The sequence below is a fragment of the Balaenoptera borealis genome (assembly GCF_965194805.1).
Source record: "Balaenoptera borealis genome assembly, chromosome: 2".
Classification (NCBI taxonomy): domain Eukaryota; kingdom Metazoa; phylum Chordata; class Mammalia; order Artiodactyla; family Balaenopteridae; genus Balaenoptera; species Balaenoptera borealis.
In genome coordinates, this window is record NC_138867.1 from 102,041,603 (window position 1) to 102,065,470 (window position 23,868).

Consider the following 23,868-nt stretch of genomic DNA (forward strand, 5'->3'; position numbering starts at 1 on the left):
AGAGTGGGAAACCACAGACCCAAGGACAGTTGGAGATAAAAGAATTCTGTGGTGTGGGAAAAATAGAGACCAGACTGGTAGCAGGGAGCGTCTCCTAAAATTACAGAGAGATGGTTCCAGACTTTCTGTCTTCCTCTTTGGCCACATCATCCTGATACATAAATGAAGAATTTTGATAACCTGGGCTTCTGAGTCTCAGTTTCATTGCGGGAGCCATAGAATACTTAACTCCTCAGTCCTCTCCTAAAAGCTTCAAGGAGAAGACATCCCCATGGGTGTACTTCCATGACCTCGTGGAGGCATCGTCAATAAAGAAAAAATTCCTCCCATTTGTAAAGGATAAAATCTTATTTTCTCAACAACTCTACCCAAAATTAAGATGCAGCCCTCCAATGGGAAACTCTTCCCAAGCCACTCTCCAGCTTGACTCCATCCTTACTATCACCCAATGAGTCACTTGCTTTGGACCATTTTATCCCCTTATCATTACCAAGGTAATTTACTGACATCATTCTTAGAGTAAGGACCAAAGAACTGGTTAAGATGTTAAAATATTACCATGTACAAATTGATTATGCCAAAGCTGTTTCTCAAGAAGAGTAAATTTAAATAGGATTAAAATTGCTATCATGTTAGCCAAACACAAACAAGCAAACAAAAATTTTTGTCAGGTTTTTTTGTGACTATGTAAGTACATTATTGAAGAGCTACCAAACAAATGGTTTATTATCTATTTTACAAAACCAAGTATAAATGACCCCAGAGGGCTGACATTTGACAGTGGTGCTGAAATGAAAAGCAAATACAAGAGAGCTCACATTAAGAATTTTGAACCAAAAGATCATATTTGCTTTCTTCCTTGTGAGGGGCATAATTTCAGCTTTTTATTATGCAAAACCATTGGTTCAATTTTATAATGCAGAAAAACTGCTTGGCACAATTCACTAATTAAATTCACTATTTTTGTACCAAATATCTTAAAATATTTTATTTTAAAATACACTTAAAGCTGTACAAATTGTCCTTGGTTGTCTGAAATGGGCTGATGTCCTAATGACCTTCCCACTCCTCTGTACACAGCCCAGTGTTTCTGATGCCCCATAAAAATACCATCTGTGGTATTTGCCTGTGGTCCTACAGCTCTGATGCCCCATAAAAATACCATCTGCCTGTGGTCCTACAGCTCCAGGGATTTTTCCAGCTCTGTCTGCCACCCTTGTTTACTCTCACTCTAGTCTAGTTTCCATAGTTCCCAACTGTTGCAGCTTATACAGAATCTGTCACTCTGTGCTAATAGCACAGTTGGACTGTCTGCTGAGCTTTGTTCTCATCTTCCTCTGGCATGCCTCCAGGACAGCCTTGCTTCATACGTTGCCCCTAGGAGGCAAGTCCCTTCCTACCCACAAAGTTCCCTGGTCTGCCTTCCCAAGCCTGTTTCACTGCTCCAAAAGACTGGAGGGAAATCAACAGTGATAAGAAAGTGTTGGTGCAAAAAAAAAAAAAATTTGCAATTTCCCAACTTCCTTAAGCAATTTAGAGAAAATGAAAGAAATAAGAATTCAACTAAAGACTCAGAAGCATGATTTTTATGTCAATTTAAAAGAACATAAAATCTCTGACCAAGACATAAACTGTAGACTATGGCTATTCGCAAGATTAGATCATATGACTGACATGTTTGAAATATTCCTAGAAAAAAAAATAAAGTACCATGTGCATTTAACTGCAGTATACACAAATTATTGTACATACTGACATAAATGTATTACACCAGCTTTTTTAGTGGTGTTTGGCCTGAAGCCCTTTTGTCACAAACTTCTTCAGGACCCCATGCACACAAAACAAGCTACAAAATGGAATCATTTAGAGTAGAGCTGTCCAATAGAAATATAATATGAGCCACATAGGTAATTTAAAATTTTCTAGTATCTATATTTAAAAAATAAAAATTCAGAGGTGAAGCTATTTTAAGAATAAAATTTTATTTGACCCAGTATATTAAAAATATTGCCATGTCAATAAATATACAAACTATGTATAAATATAATTATATAAAAGTAATAAAAATATAAAAATTATTGAGATAATATAAAATCATCAGAATAACTCATGTTCCTTTTTTTTAATAGTCTTTGAAATCTTAAACTTTACAGCACATCTCAGTTTGGACTAGTCACACTTCAAGTGCTCAATACATGTGGCTAGTGGCCAACATATTGACAGCACAGCCTTAGAGGAATGAATATGTGCAATCAATTTCCTATAAAAAGAATTATTTCTGTAATGAGAATACATTCTTGAAAGAAAATAAGATGCGAAGTTTATGCTTATTAATATCTCAAAATAATTGAAAAGATTTAATTCTCACCAAAAACAAGTCCCTTTTTATATACTCAGTTATCCAGTATAAACATGCAATCACAAGCTATCGTTTTGAGTTCTTATTGCTGCCAGATAAAAATCTGAGACCTCTCCTTCTAGGCATCCAGCTGGCTGGATATTCAGCATAAAGCTGTCCCAGTCCTCTCTATGGAAATAAGGCTCTGAGATGAGAGAAGACAGGTTAATGGAATAGAGCATGCAGTGAAAAGAATATACAGCAACGAGGCATAAGAAATATTGTATTTTCAATCCTATTTGCAATTTCAGGGATGACATAACATTGCCATAAATTCTTGTTTCCTTAATTAACTTTTCATGCTCTCTTCTCTCATCTCTAAGAGACTCTACAAATTTAATGAGAATTGATCTCATCAAAAGAATTTTTTAAGTAGAAAAACTCAACTTTTTAAAATGTAGTTTTAGAAAAGCCTTTAAATCTATAGGAAAAAAATCTAGCATTTTTATTTTAAAAAGCCAAAAACCAATACCCAAAACGCCCTCCTGTAATTGATTAACCAACACCACAGGTATGTATTCATTCAACCTGCATCTTTTGCATAGACATTATATGCCATATGTTGTGCATGGAACAGAAATACAACAAAGAACATCCCCGCTCCTGCCTAGAAGTTCACATTCTATTGGAAGAGACAAACTGTGTGCACTGTTTGTACTCATATTAGAAATGTGCAAGATGCTCTGAGAGAAGTATACACAGGTCATTTGGAGAGGCATCAAGACATCTAACCTCACTTAAGTGGGCCAGATAGTTCTGAAGGAGGTAATAGACAAGCTGAGTCCTGAAGGATAAGTGGAAGTGTTAAGGCCTAGTAAGGGAAAACAGGAATAAAACAAACAGTATTATGTGAAAGAATAAGGCTTAAATGAGGTAGTCTTTCACAGAGCTTTAAGAAAGTTTCTCTAGTGAGTCTGTAAATATGAGGAAAAAATGGGGCAAGAAATGAGGCTGGGGAATTAAGTAAACAGAAGTCAAACTTTGAAGAGCCTAGTACAGCCATTCTGAGGATGAGGAGCCACTGAAGAAATTTATATAGAAAAGTGACATCACATTATGCATTATAAAAGTCATTCTGGCTGCTCTGTGGATATGACATGGCTGGGGAACAATACTGGACTGAGGAAAACTCATTGAGAGAATGGTACACCTTAATAATTGGTGACTATCTGGACATCCAGTGATTAGAAGGAAATAAAAGGAGAATGTGGTAATGATTCCGAGGTTTCTTGCTCTGGCAATAAATCGTTAAGGCAGAGGATCATAATAATAAATGCTAAATCAAGCACTTACTCTGTACCAGGTATTGTACTTGTTTTTTTGCTATTAAGCAATTTAATCTTTATAACAACTGTATGAAGCAAGTGCTGTTATTATCCCAACTTAACTATTGCAGCAACAAAGACCTGGAAAGTTAAATAACTTAATTAACATCACACACCTATACAGGTATTGGAGTCTAGGTTTCAATACTAGAATCTGTCTCCAGATATGCTAATCTTGGCCAGTATACTGAAAGCACATTGGAAATACAGGAATCATGTAAAGCTTACTTTCCAATATTTTGTTTTGATCCATGATGATTTCAAAGAATGTTATATTGTTGCCATAATTTCTATACCATTCCTGAGAAGAGAGACACACCCAAAGGTATTTATTTCAAGAAACTTTATTCCATTCAATTAGAACTCTCCTAGCAGCATTTGAATCATTGCTCAACTAGCCAGTATGATTCTTTTAGAACTCCTAGTGTGAAATTGATAAAACATTCCCATCCCTAAAGGACTTTATCATTAAAAACACATGTTTATGGAAGGCATTTCCATTTGGAGTTCTGCATCATAATTATGAGTGGGTTATTAAGGTGGCCATAGTCCCAGTTTGCCCAATACAGCACTGGTTTATGCTTGTTATCAGCATATAACTATGAATAATAGCCCCTTGTTTAACTCTCAAAGATATTTTGGCTTAGAAAATAAATTAATTGGTAATTTTTGAGTTGGGTATGGACAAAGAAGAGAACATTCCAATAATCTTGATACTGCGCATGTATATGAATGTGTGTATGTGTGAGTGTGTGTGTGTGTGAGTGTGTGTGTGTGTGTATTCTGGAGAAGTATCTCTAATTACTGATCACGGGATTCCCTGTTTTACCCAGGGTTCCTATACTTCCAAACCACACCTCACCTACTTCCCCATTCCATCCTCCTCAGTCTATATAACTACAAATGACTATAAAACCAAAAATGAAAACTACAAACCCTGTACTACAAAGCTTAAAAGCTATCAGACCAAGTGTGGAACTAAAAGATTCAGAGTGACACAGAGCAAATTTTCCCTCTTCCTGATTTGGAGACCAGATTTTAAAAATATTCCAAGGAAAGGTGAAATTGAGGAGGGAGAAATCACATATATAAGAAAGCAAGAGACAGAAACCAATAGCACCGACCATATCAAGGGCAGGAATCCAAGCAGAATCCATGCTGTACTACTTCACACATAACTTTCTGGTATGATCAATTGCCAACCGTAATGCATGGCTCAGCAGTTGACTAGTTTGATGGGACTCTACTCAGTCCATCCACATGCTCCATCAGACCCACCCCAGTGTGCTATCCAGAGACCCAAGACACTTGAACAACCTGGACTACTGGAGGAAAGGTGATTATGTATAGGAAAAATCTTTCCCTTGACTAAAGTGACATTAAAATGCTATAAAATATTTAACTTTGAGTTTCATTGAGAGGGTTATTTTATTTCATTTCCAGGTATTTTTCAAGAAAAAATAAATTTACCTAATGCTTTGACTCCCTGTTTACTCCCACCTCTGAGTGGGGCCAACATTCCATGACAATAGAGAGGAGAATAAGAAATTTCAGCAACGAATTGCCTGGATTACCATAAAACAAGACCAACCTACTTAGGACACTAGGGAGTGAGCCTCTATGTGTTTCCAGACCATGGTCCTACCAGAAAGAATGACATTCATTTCTACTCAGTGTCAGCTGGGCACAATGAATGAATGATTCATTCATTTTACAAATATTTATTGAGTGCCTCCTCTGTACAAAGCACTGATATAGACATTTAGAATGCATTAGTGAAAAAAACTATGGCAGATTGTATTCTCCAAATACTGCTGCACCTGTATATTCCATCCCACATGTCTTCTTGCATTGTGATGTCCTCCATCAAGAGTGTAGGGCATCTGACTTCAGTAGAAGGTATGCTGTGTGTCTTTTGGGATTAGGTTATAAATGATGATATAACTTTTGACTGATTTGATCTCTCTGGAATATACACCTAAGGAATCCTGAGCGTATATCTGAGAGGTCTGACTACCCTCTAAGGTCACCATACCAGAGAGTTCATGTGGAGTGACCACTTAGAGATGCCTGAAAAACCTCACCTCTCTCAGCCCTATGTCCAACTACATTCTTCACCATCTAAACAAGACAAATTTCTTCCCCCTATACTGCCATTAGCTGGTCACTGATGATGATGATGACAAGGGACACAGATGAGATAAGGCTCACAAGTATCAGGAGCACCAGCTTGAGAACCTCAAGAACCTCCAAGGAGCCATGTACACACAAGGCATCTGGACTGAGTGCTGGAGCTCCATCATCCTCCCCGATCTTAATCCTCATTAAAGATTTCACACACACACACACCTTCCCACATGAGGCATCAGATATGCGAGTGAGCTTTAGATGATTCCAGTCCCCAGACTGCAAGCTTGCCCAGCTGACACTGAGTGGAAAGAGTTGAGCTGTGCCCACCAAAACCTGTCAAATGGCACATTTGTGAGCAGAGTAAATGTTCTTGGTTATCCACTAAACTTTAGGACTGTTGGTTATGCACCATCAGACAACCAAAACAACAATACTCTTACATGGCTGATTTCCATCTACTAATTGTTTAATGACTGGTTCTCGAAATCCCATAATATAATCAGTTCTCACAAGTCAGTGTGAGCCTTTTCAAGCACAGCACTGCCTGTCCTTGTAGAACTTACATTCTAGGAGGATGATTGGTTCAACATTAAGAAATCAGGGTAATTCAACAGACAGAAAAAGAATCAGCACTGAAATAGGTATAGAAAAGTGTTTGACATTCATGTTACAATTTTTCAGCAAACTGAAAAGAGAAGAGAATTTTCTCCAAAATCCTAGAGCTAACATTTTACTTAATAGCAAAAGACTGAATCTTTTTTTCCCCGAAGTCAGGAATAAGACAAAGATATTCATGCTCATCAGTTCTATTCAACGTCATCATGGAGGTTCTAGCCAGTGCAATGAAGCAAGAAAAAGAAACAAAAAACATACAGATTCGAAAAGAAGAAAAAAGTGTCAGTATTTGTAGACAACATGTTTGTCTATGTAGAAAATCTCAGAATCTACAAAAGAAGTTACTAGAACTAATCTTTAAGTTTAGCACATTTGCAGGATACAAAGTCAATATACAAAAGCCAACTGTGGTTTTACATGCCATCAATGAACAATTAGAAACTGGAATTGAAGAATCCAGAAAACCTTAAATACTTAGTTATAAATATATAACAAAATATATATAAGATCTGCACATTAAAAACTTCAAAACACTAATGAAAGAAATTTTAAAAGTCTAAACAAACAGTACAAATAAATATATTATGATCATGGATTACAACACGTTTAACATTGTTAAAATGTCAGTTCTCTGGACATTGTTACATAGATTTAATAATTCCAATTAAAATATCAGCAGCTTTTTTTTGTGGAAATTGACAAGCTGGTTCCAAAATTATATGGAGAAGCCAAAGAAGTGGAATAGCCAAAACACTTGATTTCAAGACTTAGCATAAAGCTAAGTTATCAATTATACAGTTATCAATACAGCTTTGTATTAGAGAAAAAATGGGCATACAGATCAATGGAGTAGAATATAGACTCCATAAATAGATCTCTACATACACTGTCAATGGATTTTGTACAAATGTGCAGTTTAAAGAAAAAAGGGTATTCCTTCCAGCAAATGGTGCTGGACAATTGCAAACATACAAGCAAAATGGACCTTAGTCATTACCTTGCACCATCTCAAAAAATTAGCTCACAATGCACATAGACCATAGAGTTAAATACAAAACCTAAAGCTATAAATATCGGATAAAAAATTAGGAGAAAATCTTTTTGGCCTTGTGTTAGGTAAAGTGATTTTAGGTAAGACAGCAAAAATACAATTCATAAAACTAAAAAGGAACAATGCTGCTATAAATTATACATATTCATTTATTAATATTGTAGGTATCAATAATTGAGTGTTATACAAAGAATGTTATAGTATGTTGCATCTGTAGTAAGGGAAAGTAGATTGTCAGACATTAGCCTCTTACTATTAATTGTTTTTGTCTCTAGCTGAACCATCTTGTATTATTCTCTGTTCAACTGCTAATGTGATTATTTTCCAGCAAGGCTTACCCTTGTTTTTCTATGCTAAAAAGCATTAATATCCTCCAGAAAATCTACAAAATAAAATCCATATTTGTTTAAACATGTCACTCCGGGTCTTTCCCTTCTGGTATTATGCTCAATTATTCTTCACATCTTGCACTGTACATACCAGCAATACCTGGCGTTCTTGGACTATATTTTATTCTGTGTCTTTGGATACTATTCTCTCTACCAGGAATAACAGAGTAGAGTCATTTTATGTTATGTATCTAATGATAACAGTATGTCTGGGCTAACCACTATAATACACAAGGAGAAATTCTTTGAAAAGGGTTAATTAACTCTGTTAAGTGAGAAATTCTACTTCTTAGTACTTAACCAAGACATATGAAATGAACATGAAATGTTAACAAAAACACTCTACAAAAATGTTTTTAGTATCTTTAATCATAATACCCCCAAACTGGAAACAGCCCAGGTATTCATAAATAGAAGAATGGATGAAAAATTTGTGCTATATCCATAAAATAGAATAACACTCAGTAATAAAAAGTAACTCTCAACATACACAACAACATGGATGAATCTAAAAAATATGCCAAAGCAAAGAAGCCTTTTACAAAAGATTATGTGTTTTATGTTCCATTTATATGAAGCTCTAAAATAGGCAAATTAATCTATGGTGAGAAAAAACTCAGAAGAAAAGATTATTTCTGTGGGTCTGGAGGAATATGAAGTAACTTTCTGGGGTGATAATAGTGTTCTATATAGAAGACATACCAAATGTACTCGATAGAGGTGTGGGTTACACAGGTGTGTGCATTTGCCAAAACTCATCAAATGTCATACTTAGATTCTGCATTTCATTTTATGTAAATTTTACCTAAAAACAGGATCAGTAAATGAATATCTAAGTGTAGTTAATGATATGTGTGTTGAAATGTTGAGGAGTGAAGCATACAGATGTTTACAACTTACAAAGAAATACACTAACAAAAGTTCAATATCCAGAACATATAAAGAAGTCCTGCAAACCAATAAAAACTACCACAAACCTTTAAGAAAAAGACAAGCAATTCTATAGAAAAATGGGCAAAGTTAAAAACATGCACTTCAGAGAACAGGAAACTTGAATTGCAAGAAACATATACAAAAGATGAACAACCTCATAATTACATAGGATAATGTAAATTAAAGCAACAATGGGATACAATTTCAAACATATTAGAAGAGTAAGTAATAAGAACTCTGATCAAGGGACTTCCCTGGTGGCGCAGTGGTTAAGAATCCGCCTGCCAATGCAGGGGACATGAGTTCAAGCCCTGGTCCGGGAAGAACCCACATGCTGCGAAGCAACTAAGCCCGTGTGCCACAACTACTGAGCCTGTGGTCTAGAGCTCGTGAGCCACAACTACTGAGACCATGAGCCTCAACTACTGAAGCCCACGCACCTAGAGCCCATGCTCCACAACAAGAGAAGCCACCGCAATGAGAAGCCCACGCACCGCAACGAAGAGTAGCCCCCACTCGCCGCAAATGGAGAAAGCCTGCACGCAGCAACAAAGACCCAACGCAGCCAAAAAAAAAAATTAGTTACTTAATTAGAAAACAAGAACTCTGATCAAATTTGGAAATATGAATAAACAAAAATTCTTACTGAATGGTTTTTAAATGAAACCACTATAGAAAGCAATATCTAAAAAATTAGAATATGTGCATAGCCTAGATTTTCAGATATATACCTTAGAGAAACTCTTGGGTATGTTCATCAGATGGCATATACAAGGATGTATATTAAAGCATCTGTTAGTAGGAAAATGGATAAATATAGAATATTTTTGTGGAATTCTATACAGCAGGTAAATTGAGTGAACTAGATCTACATCAAAGTAATAGATTTGAAAATAAAATGTTGGGGCAGCGCAGCAAGTTGCAAAGGTACAGCATATGCTTCTGCTGATGCAAATTCTGAAAACACAGAACAACACTATATATTTTTTATGGATATTTGTATGTATCACATGAGTAAGGTGATTGACAGAAATATACCAACAAACATAGGCAAATGATAGAGGTTTCCTTAATGAAGTAAAAGTTATGAGAACTTACATCTTGAAAATTACTGTACAAAATAAAAGCTCAACTGCATTCTTCCTATTTGAAAGAAGCTACCCTATATCCTAAGTCACCATTAAATTACTCTGTTGCCAATAAAACCAGAGTGTGGGATGAGTACATTGTTAAGTATTTAGGAAGACTCAATGATTCTCATGAGGGCTTTCATAACCTTTTGGCTCCACATGACTTTTTCTGGAAAATCTGGCTATATGTTTACCTAAGTGGTAAAAGTCATGGCAATAACCCTGTTTTTTTTTTTAATTAATTAATTAATTTATTTATTTCCTTTTGGCTGCGTTGGGTCTTTGTTGCTGTGCACAGGCTTTCTCTAGTTGTGGCGAGCGAGGGCTGCTCTTCGTTGCGGTGCACGGGCTTCTCATTGCGGTGGCTTCTCTTGTTGCAGAGCACGGGCTCTAGGTGCGCAGGCTCAGTAGTTGTGGCTGGCAGGCTTAGTTGCTCCACGGCATGTGGGATCTTCCCGGACCAGGGGTCAAACATGTGTCCCCTGCATTGGCAGGTGGATTCTTAACCACTGTGCCACCAGGGAACTGAAGGCTACTTTTCGGTGACTGAAAAGTCAACTACCCAGGTTTATCCTCCACATCAGGTACAAAGTACAGGTACCTGAAATCTATTCCATGCACATGCATAGGTAGTAAAAGTTAGAAAATAATAAAAGTGAAAATTATACACAATTTCAGGGTAGTGTTTAGTATAAGGAGAAAATAATGAGTCATGAGAATTTACTCTATCATTATATTTTAATTCTCTTTCAAAAGGAGAGCAGAAAAAAGGAAGATGGAGGTAATGATGCCATAGTCTTTCACTCTCTGAATCTCTACACAAAATGGTCAGAGTAACAAAGTATAAAATTTAAAACTCACAAAAAAATATTTACAATAATACAGGTGACACATCCCAGCATTAAAGAGCACACAGACAAACCACCCGCATCCACAAGACCTGCCTAATGTCAGCACTGATAGGAGAGAAAGGAAAGAGAAACAACTAGGAGTCTGACTGAAAACAGCCATCAGATTTTCAGTGGAATAAGAGGCAGCCAATTTGAGAGCTGTATCTCAGCTGCCAAGGATTTTACCCACTCCACTAGTGGGTCAATGCAAAAGAATCACTGTAAAATGGAAGGACCTGAAGCTGACTGCCTACAGGAAATCTCAACACTGACCAGAAATGGCTCCCTTCCAGGACAGGACCTGACACTGAGAAGAAAATGCTGGGAGTGAAGTCAAAACTGCAATAGGGCCACACTAACCAGGGTGACTCAATTTTACACTGATATGAAGTGGCAGCTCCAGAGACCCCCAAAATGAGCAAGGACAAGTAATCCAAGAGAAGTCACAGATCTTTGTATTCAAAAAGAAATTTATATAAAGCTGTGAGAAGCATTTTTAATACAATTGCAATGCTGGTCATGTAGAACGCATTCATGAATGTCCCCATGAAAACTCACAGTCAAATATGGTAGTCTAGAAGGACAAAGGAGTTCTATAGTGTCCCTTGCCTTGTCTCTTCTCAAAAAGAATTTTGAAAGTTGTTGATAATGTAAACCACTTATCTATGTAACATAGTTCTGGGGGTTCTTCATTAACTACTACATCAAAGAATTTCTATCATTAGTCAGCCCTCAGGTCTGAATGGGTCTGAATTGAAATAGATTAGCCATATTCAAAGCCACTGGGACTGTACAATGGGAAAGTACACACATTTTAAATTGAAATAGTAATTCTCTAAAATCCTCTCTGAAGATAATAGTTTACTTCTATCTATCTTCACCATATTTGCACATGCATTTCTAATGTTTGGGACTCAAATGATGCTCAAAAAGTAATTTCTCTGAACTTCTAAATAATACTGGTTTATAAATTCTCTTTAAAAATGTTTGCCTAAGTTATCTATGTAATAATACCACATGCAGTAGAAATTAATACCCATGACTATTTAGGGCCCTTAAAAAATCATAAATACACATAGAGAATACTATTTGCTATAACTATTCTCACATTCTCCCGGAGCAATAGCACCCAGTACTAGTACTAAGACTGAAAAGTAAAAATTTGAATTAAATTAGATATGCTTTGATTCCCAAAATATGTTTTCTTACAGCAACAATGAGGGATTAGGTTGTTTTGTTTGTTTTTTGGTTTTTTTGGTTTTTAGGAACAGGAAAAAAAAGGGGGAAAGGGAAGGGAAGGGAAGGGAAGGGAAAAGTGCTGTATCTTTCAACTTCAAACACAAATTGAGTAAATAGAAATGAGATTTTTTATTACTAAATTCACATTTCCCCATAAATATTCTCCAGTTTCCAGCTTTTAGTACCCCAAGTTTATGCTCAGTCATTTTACGAATTTACTTCTCTTGGAAAACGTGTATTTGATTACATCAGTCATTATATATATATCTTGATCTATCTAGCCATATTACCCTTTGGTCTGAGTTGAGGTATAAATATTTAAATGTTTGTTTCAGAAAGTGGGCATCAGAAACTAATAGCATGAAGCAGGAGTGTCTGATAGTTCAATTAGGGACACAAAACTACAAAGGCCAAGTGAGCAAACAGCCCTCCATTTGCTGTTGGAAGAGTACTCTTTCCAGAACAATACACTGTGAGTCCTTAAAAATCAGGGATGGTACAGGGTTTTTTGTTTTTGTTTTGTTTTGTTTGGCATCTTCAATGTTTAGTGCAGTGCCTGGCCCATAGTAGGTACTAAATAAAGTATACTGAATAAAAAAATAATTAAAAAGTGTAGAACACACATACACTTTCCACAAACAGGAAAAGAGATTTCGGACCTCAAAATCTTGAATGATCTTACCATTTAAAAAGCTAGTGTCATGAATCACTGAAAAAATCTAGTATTGCAGAAAGGTGCTAGGGAAAGGAAATAGGTCTTTCCTCACCACCCCAGTTTCTTTCTTCTGTACTACTTTTTTTTCTCTTTCTCTTGCAACTTGGTGGTCTCACAATCTTCTTGCATTATTTTATTCTTAGTATAACAAAAGAATGTAGTAAGAAGATATATTAGTTAAAATCAAACATTTTTCCATAGAGGGGTGGGATAGGGAGGGTGGGAGGGAGGGAGATGCAAGAGGGAAGAGATATGGGAACATATGTATATGTATAACTGATTCACTTTGTTATAAAGCAGAAACTAACACACCATTGTAAAGCAATTATACTTCAATAAAGATGTTTAAAAAAAAAATTTTTTTTCCAAGTAAAAGGGAAATTTTACAGTTGAGTCCCTATCCATGTCAGGTACCTTATAAACATTATTTAATTTAATCTTCACAAGCACAACCTAAAATAGTGATCATTATGATTTTTTTTTAGATGAGGAAACTAGAAGGCAAATGGTTGATCCAAAGTGAAATAATTGGAAACAATGGAATAATAGTTAACACAAAGCCTTTCGACTTCAAATCTCATGTTCTTTCCATACTTCTGTACTCTTTACAAAATAACTGATCTAAGGCTATATTACTTATATCATAAAGTATTATTTTAAATAAATTTATCACAGATTTCCTTAAGAGATAAACTCCTTAAATAAATTTACAATATTAAATTCATATAAAATCCATTTAATAAATGACTTTTACAAAACACAGGTTGTTTAAAGTCCACTATAATCAAATCTAATATCAGTGACAGTTCAACAATACATATATAGAAGAAAGTGAATTGCAAGTAAGGAGTCTAGCATCTATTTTAAGCTTTGCCATTGATTTATATGTGACACATAATCACATTCTCCTAGTGAATCAATCTGTTTTCTAATTTTAGAATATGAAAAAAATGCTGACCACCAAACTGGGATATCTGAAAACTAGCTACTTTCTCAGCTAACTCGATAAGTTCTTATAAAGAAAAAATAGTATAAATATGTAAAACAATCAAAATTGATCTATAAGTAAAGGAAGTTGAGGACAGAGATAGAAAAGCAGTTTCAAGTATTTCCTCTGACAGGTACAGAAAATAATTTATTTGTATATATATATTATTACGAATGACCCTTTTCATTGATTTTCAATTGTAGGTTGTGCTGTCATAGTAATTCACTAGAAAACTGCTAGACTGGTAATTTACCAGAATAGAAACTAAAGTAATTCAGATTTTTTTCTAAAAACCTAACTTCAAAAACTTTTTAAACTCTGTGAGAGTAAAATGGGTCACATGTGGAGATTTTGTTTTTATTCATGGTAGCTTTAGCAATGAAAAATGTCATCTAAGTTCAATCTAAAACAATATCATTACATGTATTATCAAAATCTATTCCACTCAGTCACCATTCAATATTATTACAAAGCTACTATGAGCTACCACTGGGCTAGAGGTGGAGCTATAGAGGAGAATAAAAAGCTCCTACCCTTGTGGAGCTTACATTGCAGTGGGAGATAATTAACTAATTAGCTAAAGAAAGTTGTATCAAAATAAATTCTGAGATAAAAATATATAAGGAAAATTAAAAAAAAATAAGTGTATGTATGGGGAGCATTTAGTGGATAAATCCACTTTAGGAACAAATTAAGAATATCCCACTTTAGTAATGTCTGCATTGCCTATAGCCCCAAGTTTTTTTGTTTTTCTTTTTTTAATTAAAAACAGTAAAAACAATTACTAAGTTTATCCAACAAAGCTATTTTCATACTTTCTTGTCTCTATGAATTAAAGAGTAACCATTTTAAAACAATGTTTTATAATAGTCATCATTATTTTTAAACAGTGAAAGAATTTTTAGTTCGAACCAAAATAGATAGGGTCATTATGCCATTTGTAACAAACTCTGGTGAGCTTTCTTCTTTGCATCCATCTCCCCTTTCTTCTACCAACAGAACTTTGAATAACACCAGAGAATACACCTAATCCAGCTCCCTGCTCCAATGGACAGTTTTCCATTGTTTAAGATAATCATATCTCCATTTTCTTAGCCACAGTGATTGGTACAAGAATGGGGATATTAAGTCATTCAGAATCAAATGGATTTGGAGAGACATTTCCTGTGGATTAAAAATTCTCCTCCTCCTTTATCAGGAGTACCAGAATGGCTGTATTCTTTTCTGCTGGTCTAAATGTATAATTTACTTAGGCCCTGGCACTTCTATAGCCAACTTTGGGGTCACAAGTAGACAATCAACTTGAGAATAGAGTCAACACTAAGGAAGCAGGGCACAGAAATGTGTTCTGGTCAGATCTTTAAACCCTAAATCAAACTATTCATTTGATTTTATTAAACTGGATTGGATAGTATTTTCTAAGGAATCCTAACTAATTTCTAACTAATCCTCAAGAGCCTAGTACATGGCAAAACCAAAATCGGAATATTCTGTTTTCTTCAAAACTTTGCACCAATGTCTTCTGAATCTTTGATCTAAAAGACATGGCATCAAAATAGTCCCTACTTTGTAATTATTCACCTCTTTTCTCTCCCACTTTCTTTTTGTCTCACTCTCCTCAGACCTCACAACGTCTGTAGATGGGGCATCCCACAGCAGTATAAAAACATACTATTTAACTGCAAAACCTGTTTTTTTTGTAACAGCTCATGAAATAAGTGTGTTTAATATGTTATCAAATACCTTGGGAATTTTATAAAAGACAACCCTCAAAATTCAGTGCAGATTCTCCTTTGATAACATGTGTCTCCATAGCTTTCCATTCTAATTGAGGCTTTAATAATGTTAAAAACTTAAAGCATCTCTTTTAGGTGCTGGTACATGAAAACTTGGGAATAAAGGTGAACATAATGTTATACTAGAAAAAAGTTTTAAGAGCCATACTCATTATATAACATACACTTGCAACAAAAAGTTTGTGGATCATCCATTATAGTCATTTCCATTTATCTTATAATTTTTATGTAAAACCAATTACCAAGTAACAACATCACTGACTTGGAATGTTTTTAAAGTTTGGGGGGAAAACTATTACATATCCCTTCACTTTAACACTAAACCATTGCTAATATTTGTAGATCGCCTTCTAATATTTGTTTGTGCACATATTTTATGTGGTTACGTTCAAATTTCATTTCAATGCTTTGCTCTGTTCTTTCCATTTAACATTTTAATATTGTAATTTTTCATGCTAATACATAGTCTGAATAATCATTATTTTCATGGTTTCATAAAGTTTCATTAAGTGAATGACAAAATGTATTCAACCACATTTCCTACTATTACCTTTTAGAGGAAATACATATTTATCTGGTCATCAATTCTCTGCAGAACTTAATTTCAGATATTTAAAAAAAATGTTTGGATGGAGACATTTTTCGTTGGCAGAGCACTTACCTTTGGCATCTATTGAAGAATGCAAAGCAATCAAACTCTAAGGCCAATTTACATTGGGTCAGATATTCTGTATCAACTCAGGAAGCCTCATGCATCTATTTCAATTTGGAATGTCAATTTCTCAGTCAAAGGCTCAGGGATCTCTCTCTGCCTCCCCTCTTTAAATTGACTTATGAGAAAATGGTAGATTGCCCATCTTAGTGTCCAGCTGCTTGGTATATACTTGGCCTAAGCACACAGATATATCTTTGGTCTGGCAGTGGCTTTAATTTTTTAAATATTACAAAACTCATTCAGGTCCTTGAATCTACCAAACTTAAACTTTGGAATTTCTCCACTTTTATTTCACTTCTCCAAAACACTTATAATAAAGCTCATCTCACAGACATTTTCCAATTCATTTTTCACAAAATCAAGTTTCCCTTTCCTAGCATTTCTCTAAGTGAAATTGCTGACTTTTGGGAGGCATGGACTCAGAGAAAAGAAAAATCCACAGACCTATTTAGTAGTAAAGACTCCTTATAATCTTTAAAACTTCAAAGCATTGATAGAATAAAATTATTATAGCTAACATTTATTAAGGACTCACTATTAACCAAGCACAGTGTAAAGTGCTTTATATATTTTTAAATTTGATCATCATAAAAACATTATGAGACAGGTAAAATTATCAGCTTCATTTTTTAGAGGAGGACATGGAGTTTTTAAGGTTTATGAAAAACTTACTCAAGATCTCATTATGTGTAAATCTTAATATTGAGATAGGATTGATGTTTAATTCTATTTAACTTACATATCAAAGGTAACTCGAATTAAACATCATTCAGAAAAAATGAGAAAATGAGAGCTTTTTAATTATATGAAAATAGACTATACAATGTATTTCCCAAATACACTTCTGTGAAGTATGGTATACCTCCTTGTCATTACCCACACGCCCACGTGTGATAGGAAAACCTATAATGGCATCATTTCTAGATGAGGCTTCAGAATTTTCCTCCAGAGAGTGGTCTAGGCAACCATCACCACCGATCATCTGGGGCAGGCTAAAGAGAAAAATCCTATTGTCATCCTAGGAAACTGTACAGGCCCACTGACTGAATCCTTCCAGAAAGGCAGCTGTGGTCTATGTACTAAATAACGATAGTGGGATTACAGTATCATCTACTTCATAGAACTGTTGAGAGCATCAAATGGGCCAAATATAACAAATTATCCTCCAAATTTTTTTCAAAGTAACAGTTAAGAAAGTTGTCAAGAACACTATTTCTTTTCTCATCATCTCAAACTGCGCTGAAATAGTTAATAGTATCCTAAAATTAAGAAGTTACTGAGATTTGCAAAAAAGATTTGTCTTTGAACAATTGCTTTAAAATTTAGCCACAGCTTTAAGACAAGTTGCTAATAATAAACAATAATATATCATCTGATTTTTTGATAATCTTGTCAAAACAAGCATAAGGTTTATTCTATCAAAAATTTTTAAAAATCAGCGTTGGCTGGAACATTTCTGTCCTATAGCACAGCTTTGATTCTGAAAACAAAATTTTACTATTCTATAGGGAATCCCAGAGCAAAACCGAGGAAACTGGATTAGAAATCAATAACTCTAGACTTAGTTTAAGTAAGACACTAGCTTCTAGGATTAGACCAACTAGCGAGCTCCAAAGCAGGAGGCATACTTCTCCAGAAGTGTACAACACAATCATGTGAGCATAGGAAGAAAATATTAGAAAAAAATTTATGTAAAATATAGTAAAAAAGAAAAGACATATTTTACTGGCATTTAATGAATTGATGGTAGTGAATGTATGAAATATACATGCATTGTAAGTCCGAATTAAAAACATTTTTGATAGAGATGTGCAGTCAAAAATTTAGAGGTCACCAAACAAGATGACTGGAGAACTTTTCCTACTTGAGGTTTTATAACTTATTCTAAGGTAGTGATTTAACTTCTCTGATGGAAAGAACTGAGAGGCATTAATAGAGAAGAGCTCCTGAAATGCCCTTACAAGTAGTAGGTAAGAGAATGATTAGAGTGGCCAACAGAAGGCAATAAGGATTGGCGAATAACTGGAGAGCACTCACCTCTCTTAAACGGAACTATTTATTCCTCAGCTCCAGCTGATTGCTGCATGCAAGTATGTTCAGAGTATTCAAGAGTATCCAGAAATTTTAAATTTATGTGAATTTTCATGAGTTTTAAAAGACTCTTTAGGGAAAAAAGACAAGACAGAACAAAACACTATGGTCGTGATCCCATGATCAGGACAGCATTTTAGTATCTGGCATACTGGTTAGGGGCATGAACCGGAGATTGAGGCAGTGACAACTAAATGCTCAGCTAACAGCTCTATCACTAATAGTTTGTTTGATTTGGCTCAATTCCTAATGTGCCTAATCTTGCTTCCTGATCTGTAAAATGAGAGTAACAACAGAACCTGCTTCATTAGGTTGTGAGGATTAAATGAAAAAAATGCATGCGAGGTATTTTAGCACTGTACCTAGTACATAGCAAGTACTCAGCAAATCTCAGTTATAAGAATAACTAAGTTTTTATTTTGTACCAAGCACCTTATATTATCATCTTCAATTAAATTCTTTCACAAACCTATGAGGACAATATAATCTGTGTCACAGAAGAGAAAACTGAGGCTCAGAGAAGAATAAAGTGTGCCCAAAGTCACTATCTTCCCCAAGGCCAGAATTTCAAGCTCTTTTTATCAAGCTATTCTTATCACACACAGATTCTCATCGGTAGAATCGCATCTTCTGTGCTAGAGAAACAATTGAGTAGTTTCGGACTGTTATTTCTTAGTTCTACTTAGAAAATAAAACCAAGGTGAGGTGAGGTTAGGCGTTTTTCTCTGGTGGCTTATGATCTGAAAACCTCACATAATAACAAAGAACGTTTCTGTGGTCAAAATTTCATGTGTTACACTGAACCTAAAACCTAATTAACTCATGAAAGAAAATTAAAATAAGGATTCCTCAAAGAAGTAAACAGGCCATGAGGACCATGAGACATAATTATCAGTATTGCCAAATTAATTAAATACTCCACCATTCTCCTCTACTACAAATTATCTGACTTTTCATCGAAGTGTGCTATAATTTCTTTTAGCCTCACTTCAGATTAATATCATAAAGAGAAAAACATAAATTTATTTGTACAAGAATGAGGACTGCCATTAAGTATTTATGTAACAGACATATAACTTCAAATTTATTAAGAAAGAATAAATGTATTTCAAGGCTTACCAGTTTTTCATCATGTTAGAAGCAATTCCTTACAAAGTTTTAACTTCAGTCTCCATGCAAAGAAATGAAGATTGAAAAAAGGCTATCGACTCAATGGAATTCAATCCCCAAACTCCCAGCATTCAATTTTGCATACTTCAGGCTAGGAGTTTGCAAACTATGGCCCGTGAGTCAAATCTTGTCTTCTCTCTGTTTTTGTACATAAAACTTTATGGGGACATAACCGTGCTCATTCATTTATGTGTTACTATGGTTGCTTCTGCATTAACAGGCGGAATTGAGTAGCTGTGACTGAGACTGTACAGCCAACAAAGCCAAAAATATTTACCACCTGATCCTTTACAGAAAGAGGGTTGACTCAGCAGGTCTGTGCTTTTCAAATCCTGTAGCTTTCAAAGAAATGTCTGGCCTTTGACTGGCTCCTGGGAAGTAACGTCTACACCCTTGGAATATCCTGCCTGCTAAAAGTATCTTTGTCTATCTGAGGCCTTGGGCCATACCAGGTAGTTTATGCTAACAGTATGATTTATGATATGGTCCTTAGGTCACAAATTATCAGTTTGCAACCTCTACAGCACCTGGAGACCAACCACAATAAAAACTCTGAATATCAAGGCTTGGGTGAGCTTCACTGGTTATCAAGACTTCACACATATCGTCAGACATTGTTGTTGTAGAAATTAAGCACTATCCATACAGTTCCACTAACAGAGGGAAAACTGCAATCTTGAACCTGGTTTCTCCTGGACTCTGCTCTGCCCCATGCACAGTTTACTTCTGCCAATATTAATATGTATTCTTTCACTGTAATAAACTATAACTGTGAATATAATAGCTTTTCTGAGTTCTGTTGGTAGTTCAAGTGAATCATTAAATCACAGGGTGGTCTTCAGGACCTCTCAACTTATTGTCTCTTTAGAGAAAAAGTTTGTCAACCCCAAAATGTCAAAAAGACAAAAATTATTATACTTAAGCTAATATATACAAAGTTTTTCAGAGTTCACATTTTTTTTCTAACTTATTAGCAACCTTCTAACAAAAAAATTTTTTTAGCAAATTTTAATCCCAGAAACAAGACCGTTCACAATCAGTAGTCAGCATCCAGCTAATCTATTTTCCTTAATCCACCTAAGTTGTCAGTTGTAAATATTTTCAGCATATAATATTCAATTGGAAAAATCGCAAGAAAAATTAGTAGTATGTGTTCTAAATGCAAATGTATTCTCTACAGTGGCCAGCAATAGCTGCTAAAATTTAAGCTTATCAAAAAATAGTTAGGATGAAGCAAACCTGTCCTTGGGGCAGCCTTTATTTTCTAATTTTTAGTTCATACAAAGATCAAGACAGATTATAGGAAGCCAAATCCATGTATTGTATTTTCTTGTGTTCAAGTAATATACAAATAAATTTTCAATGATACATTTATAAAATAAAAAAAATTCAGACTTAGCTAAGGAGAGACTTTAAAGTATTATTGCAATGAGGGAAGGAAGACAATTGCAATTGGGAGAAAGCTCTGACCAAAGATCTGCAAGGCTCTCAAAAGTTAAGCAGAAAGGGCTTTTCTTTTATAGGGAGGAGTAAATAATCCTAGAAAGAACCAGGGATGGTGTATTAATCAAGATTCCCCAGAGAAACAGAACCAATAGGATATATAAAGATATAGACATAGATATATACAGATATGTGTAAGAGTAAGCTGGAGAACCAAGAAAGCCAGTGGTGTGATTCAGTCTGAACCAGAAGAGCTGAGAATCATGGGGCCTCTGTTATAAATCCTGCTATGAGTCCAAAATCCCAAGAAACAGGAGCACTTACATCCAAGGGTGGGAGAAGATGGATGTCTCAACTCAGAGAGGACGAATTCACTTTTTTGTTCTATTCAGGCCCTCAGTGGGTTGGATGATGTCCACCTGCATTGGTGAAGGCAATCTCCTTTACTCAGCCTACTGATTCAGATGCTAATCTCTTGCAGAGACATCCTTACAGACACACCCAGAAATAATGTTTTACCAGCTATCTGGCCTCTAGAAATATATAATAGTATCAGATCACACAGAAAGGGTGCCAACAGAGAGGAAAGGTAGCTACTGCTTGAGCATCATCCACTTATCTCAGGTTATGAGCATAGAACAAGAAATTTCTAAGCTTTCCATCATTTTCCTGTATTATGTTTCTTTATAGTCACAAAGCAAAGGATGCAGCTGGAGAATTTTAGTAATGCCAGTAATGAGGAAGTCTTAGAATTTAAGAATAATTATATATCTTATTTCTGTTTAATTTAGTAATTTAGATTAAAAATAAGGATCACTGAGCCAGTACTCTGAGTTGGGCACTAGTCTAGGTGGTGGTGGTAGACTATGGAGAAAGACAGATAAAGCCTTGACCTCATGGTGCTTCATTTCCAGTGGGGATGAAAGGAAAAAAAGTAAATAAAAAAGAGGACCATATTATTATAGATAGATTTTAGTTATTATAGATAGCTGAATTGTGTCCCTACCCTCAAAAATTCATATGTTGGAGTCCTAATACCAAGTACCTCAGAATGTTACTGCTCTCAGAGATAAGAACTTTAAGAGGTAATTAGGTTAAAATGTGGTCATTAGGGTGGGCCCTAATACAGTCTTACTGGTATCCTTATAAAAAGAGGAAATTGGGACATAGATAAACACAGAGGGAAGACTATGTAAGGACAAAGAAGATGGCTATTTACAAGCCACATAAAGGGTCCTCAGAAGAAAAAATCTCAAATTTCTTAGCCTCCAAAATTGAGAAAATAAAATTCTGTTGTTAAATATCCCAGTCTGTGGTACTTTATTATGGCAGTGCCAGCAAGCAATAGTGATAAGTGTTATGTAGAAATAAAACCACAACTGAAAGTGTGCTTGATGAAAGGAGTCTGATAGGGGAGGCAGCACAGTTTGGTTAGAGAAGTCAGAGGAGAACTGTGCGAAGAGATGACATCTGATTTGAACAAATCATACTAAAACCCAGGATAGCCACATTTCAGGCAGAAAAGATTGAATTGTAAAAGTCCCAAAGAACACAAATGAGGCCAACAGGGCTGAAGGAAGGGAGTGAGAAAAGGAGAGAGTGGTCTGAGATGGTCTTGGAGAGGTCATACTTAAACTTGGTTGCTTGATAATTGGAAGCTATAAAACATGAGGAGAATTTACCAAAGGCTAGAGATCACGGTTCTACATCCTTCTCACTTTTGGAATCCATACGAATAAATCTGCTTCCAAAGTCAGGAATGAGGCAAAAATTTAACTGAGACCTGAGGACCTACACTTTATTTTTTATTTTTATTTTTTTTTAACTTAAAAAATTAACATTAATTATTTAATATCATCACATACCTAGTTGAGGACCTACACTTTACTCTCAAAGTATAAACGATAATAAAAACCACATTGAGAATTTGACAGGTTTCATCACCCAAATAGTATATTATATTGTCCATCACAAGTTGATTACCTTTGAACGATACAGAAAATAGAGTGCCATATGGAAGGAGCACAAAATAAAAATTGATTCAGGGACGTAGAGAGCAGAGTCATAAAAACACTAAATTAGGCAATTCGTGCTGAAAGGCATGTTTCCAAAATTGTGTTTATGATATCAAATAACATCAGGAGTTAATGGTTAAAAGAAGTTAATGGTTAAAAGAAGAAGAAAAAGAAAACCATGACATAAAAATGCCTTCTTGTCACCTCAACTTCTTGTCACATCAACAGGATTAAACATACTGTGAAAACCCAACCCGATTGCATGTCTAGGAAAACTTTCAGCTTTAAAAAATATTTCTTAGAGCTGGTATATGAAACGGTTTAAGATTATCAGAAGAAATGAAATTTATACCGATTTTATATGTAAACTATATCAAGGATGGAAAATTAATGACAGGTATTCCTCTTCTCCCTCACTTGTCTCTGAAACTCATGATAACTATCACCAATTACTCCTGACCCTCTAATATCCCAATTCAGTTATCTCAATGGGGATGCTCTCAAACATTGTAAGATGGGGAATATTTTTTGAACTATTTAAATTATGCTTTTCTCTTTTGCATCTCTATTCATGGGACTACTCTCAAGTCAGCCTAAGGCTTCTGTCCACCCAAATGGGGACGGAAAGATGGTTAACAGTTTGTCACAGCAAGAATATAAAGAGAAAAAAGGTAATCCATTTCTTTCTGCTATAAGACAATACATTCGAAAGTCTGGTTTTATTACAGGAAGAGAATGTTCTAAATTCATTTATCTGCCATTTTGTAATTAGGATACAAGCTTAGTGGCCTTGATACTGAAGCTGTTTTAGGGAGATGCTGGCCAAATCACAAGC

The 23,868-nt window shown here is 35.2% G+C and overlaps 1 long non-coding RNA gene across 1 annotated transcript in view; it reads left to right on the forward strand.

Moving 5' to 3' along the window:
* The window catches only part of LOC309622563, a 488,156-nt gene extending 464,977 nt beyond the window's left edge, over positions 1-23,179 (forward strand). The window contains exon 2 of the long non-coding RNA XR_014240979.1: positions 21,185-23,179. This is a non-coding gene — a long non-coding RNA (uncharacterized lncRNA). The remainder of the gene's footprint in view (positions 1-21,184) is intronic.
* The last annotated feature ends 689 nt before the right edge of the window (positions 23,180-23,868 follow it).